Raw genomic sequence first — 4535 nt, forward strand, 5'->3', positions numbered from 1 at the left:
ACCCCAAAACCACACTTCAAACACGGTTTTGGTGCTAAACACCCACTTCATACACTTTGTAAGTGTAGTCAACATAATTCATTATGCAGGCTTTGTTACACGGAGTTGTAGAGCCTATCATTAGCCAACTACATTTATTCTTTGCTTCAATCATTATATATAATTATATTTAATTTAATTATTTGCCTTAATTATAACATGGAAAATTTGAGAGGTTATCTACAATTGAACCTTCTAAAGCGCAGATTTGATCTTGACAGAAGAACCCCTGACTTATCGAGGAAAGCTCTGATCTGACGAAAACTCTGATTAAAAGTATTCATGACTCCAAGAAAGAATTTTGCGACAATGGTGAATCTCATGTGTGGTCAGTATTTAGAATTATGCACAACACCAAAGATGTAATCGATGCTACAATGAATGATCGATGTGCAGAAAAATGTATCAATTATCTCGATGATCGAACATAGTTTTCCAGAGTAAAATTTATTGTAGTGGTAGATACTGCGGAAGACGATACTTTGATTATCCACTGAATGATAAACCCAGTGTTCATAATCTAGCACCAATGAAAGTTTCGAAAATAAACTGTGTTGCCAAATGAGTAATGGAACATTTTACAAATGTGATACATGGAAATAAACTAACGGATCTATGACCTGAAAAAATAAACCAATGGGCTGAATCGGTCAAGGATAAAGGAGCTACAATAAATGATGTTGCTGAACTAGGAACAATGCTAAAATTCCCAATAATAATGAAAACAATAACGTGTTATACAAGCCAAAATATTTGTCGAAAGGAGCCCTGATAAATATAATTTATCGTAATGTCCATGCATGTACTAATGTTATAATAATATTTCCACGAAATCGAACTGATAAGTTCTATAACGGTGATATGTTTGATTTCATCAGAAATATTAGTAAAAAGGATTTTGTATCCATGTGGTAGTTGCAAAGTTCAGATAATGGAAACTGTGATCACTTTGTATGGTCTAGTGGAGATATTTATTATACAGAAACCCTCCATGAAGAAATAAAAAATATTATGCTGTGATATTCATCAAAATATACGCAAAAAGATACTGAACAATTAATGAGTAATTGTTTTACTGTTCCATTGGTTGCTGCTCATTTTGCTCAGAAGTAATATTAATGGAAACGAACATAATTGGATTTTCTTGAAGAAATAAAATGCAGTTGTGTGGAATACAGACACGGTGGATTGTGGAATATAATATATGATTATAAGGGTGTTATCTGGGCTGATATGATTGCATGTTATCCTCGAAGTTTGCTTGGAATGGGAGAGTGTTTGAAATATTTTGAGCGATTTGGACATCCAACACGCGAGATGACTAGAGTATCGATAAACAGACCATTACCAGAGTTTGAATTGATTGGATTTGCACAAATTAAATCATTTAAGTTTGACTAAGATCTCCTTATGATTTGTTATGTCTCGTTTGGCAAGCACTTTTCAGAACAAATGTGTGCAACAGTAGTTTTATTATGATACATGCGTGATGTAAAAATATTGATACTGTTGTAAGTGAAGCAATTATATCATATCGTCCACAGAATAAAGCTTGGTTACCACAGCAAAAGAAATATTCTGATAACTGATTTTGAGAACAAAATTGCAAAAGATCTTAGCAGAAAAATTATTGGTAAATTTACCCAATGAGGACCATATGATCATTAACGTCATTGTAATAGATTAATTACAGACGCTGCTGAGTTAGATTTAATACTTGATGATACAACCAAGAACAATATGTTCATAGATCGAAGTAATGCTAATTTATCGGACGAAACTAAATTAGGTACAAGTGTGAGTTACACTGATGGTGAGTCACAGCGTTTACTGATTTTAAGATCTTCAATGCTCGCGTACGTTTCGACACATTTATTATCGATGGTGAACAGATTTTATGATGCTTCAGTTAGAGTCGACACAGATTCATTTTATATTAATAAAAAATACATTATTGCCTGAACAACTACTTATTGGCGCTGATGCATCATGGGGCGAATGGAGAATAAAACCAGAAAAGATACTTAGTTATTCGGAATCTGCTGATGTTGAAATTAAGGATATTTATTACAAAAATAATCAGATACCAGGATTGTGATCTGCACCATCAGTATATGATCCTGTGTTCAGACATAAGACTGTTTATTTAAATGGACCAGAGGAACAGGAAAGACAACACGTACAGTTGAATTATTTCGTCAGAGTTTGAAGAGAGATACATGGATTCTTGAATGAATGGGTGAGAAATACATTCCCAAGATTATTATCTGGGATGAAATATGCATGGTATCCTTGGATATGTTAAAAATAATTCTAGATTGGTTGCTGACAAAAAAATACTGCTGTAATAATGTGTGGCGATCATGGTCAACCGCCACCTTTTGTTGGATTGTCTTCGCATGGATGGCTGAAACATTTTGTTGATTATTACGAAGAAATAACTGATGATCATAGAGTGCTTGAGTCAGAATTAAGAGAGCTTAAACAATTAATCATCTACAACCGAATGAAATTCAGTGTGAAATAATGCGTGAAGTAAGTGTTCGATTTAATCATTCAACAAATGCTTGATCACGATGAATTGCAGTATGTCCTCGTCTAATTTCGACGTTATTTTTTTCCATCAGAGATGATACTGCACCAAGAAATTCCTTGCCAGGATAAACCTGTAGTAGATGCTGCAATCGTAGACCACTGTGTGGCCCGGATCCTCGTTGATAAATTCGTTCAAGAGCAGTTACAACTTCAGCTACTGTTTTAGTTGATAGTGGTTCTGCTTCTTTATATCTATTTGCAACATCAACGACAGGCAATGTGCATTTGTATGTGCGATTGATTGACGTCTACTAATTTTAACAGTATCGTGTGGTAAAAATAAAATACCTGCTTGATGAACTTCTTTTGGATTGCTGATATCAAATTGTGCGTACTGAATTTGTTTAGGTGGAGGTAAATAAATTTATGATATTGCCTGTCGTGCTAGCCAGTTTTCAGCAACGGAACGTGTAGCGTTTGCTGCAACAGCAAGTTTACTAATCGCTGCTCAACCTTTCCAATGTCCTCTTGGGCTATAGTAAATTGATTCCATTATTATAATAATAATAATAATAATAATAATTGGTTAATTAATTACCAGCCCTTAATACTACTTTACTTTTCGTAGCATATTTTACCAGGAAGATAGTAAGTTTTTCTCAGAGAGATTTATTTTTATGGAATTTAACGAGTGAATCAACTTTACAACAGCAATATGTCGTTGTTGTAAATCTTTGTTTTTGTACGCTACATCATGAACGTGACATGCTTGATCAATATCATTTATTGGATACTCTCCAGGTTTTGGCTGATCTAGCTCGTCAATTCCGATATCAAGTCGGGGTTCCGGGACCATGATAATTATATCCATGAAGTTTTTTGTCCTGGATACTTAGCCCTTGGAGCTCATGGTAATTTTCCAGTGAAGCAGCGGTATCACCACCACACCAAACACTTTGTATCCAGAGATAAAGTTTTGTTTGCTTGTTCTACATTTTACACACTTAACAGTAAGTGTATGCTTTTTATTTTTTGTTATTAATGTTGTTTATCCACTAGTTGGTGTGAATGTTTTATATCCAACACAATATAAATTCATATTCTTTATTATATTTCTACAACATGGATATCATTGATTTCACAGTGACACGAAAGCAAGAGCCCGTAAAACATCATCCAGCGCTACCAAATTCTATCAGATCAATTATCATTGGTCCATCTAGGTCTGGTAAGACGAAATTGTTGCTTAATCTGATAATGACATGGCTCAAGTGGGATAAATTATATTTAGTGGCACCTTCTGTATATGATTAACGATGCTACGAGGTGCTAAAAGATTTAATGAAAATGCCAAATTATTGGATGAAAATGGCGACAATATTATTGATTTTATCACCGATATTGATGAAGCTCCACCTGTAGATGATCTTGATGGATTTATTAATACTTTAGTAGTGTATGATGATGTGAAATTGAACAAACAATCAAATACAGCTAGAATATTTTCACGAGGCAGGCATAAAAATACAGATGTGATTTATGTTACTCAGCGTTATACACAAATACCTAAAGTGATCAGAGATGACTGTAATATTTTTGTTGTGATTAATGAAGTTGATACACATACTCTGCGAAACATTCGACTTGGTGTAGCGGAGACATGGATATGATTACATTTAGAAATTTCTTTTCAAAAGCGCAAAGAATATTATAAAGGTACGAATAATTGGTAGTGAGATGGAATATACGTGGTATATGTCAGTATTTTTAAGGAACGTTGAATAAACCCCGAATAGTAGGTCTGAGTGACCCTGTGTTAGTGCCCGTTCATTTCCAGATGCACTCCAATTGTGGCATTATGGGTACTGAAATTAGAACCCGATATCAATTGTTAAATAAATGCAGCAAACCGGACTGTGTTTGTTATAGACTACTTCCTAAGATGCTTCCACTGCAAATTT

The sequence above is a fragment of the Sinohyriopsis cumingii genome, chromosome 1 (genome assembly GCF_028554795.1).
Source record: "Sinohyriopsis cumingii isolate HCF-2022 chromosome 1, ASM2855479v2, whole genome shotgun sequence".
Classification (NCBI taxonomy): Eukaryota; Metazoa; Mollusca; class Bivalvia; order Unionida; family Unionidae; genus Sinohyriopsis; species Sinohyriopsis cumingii.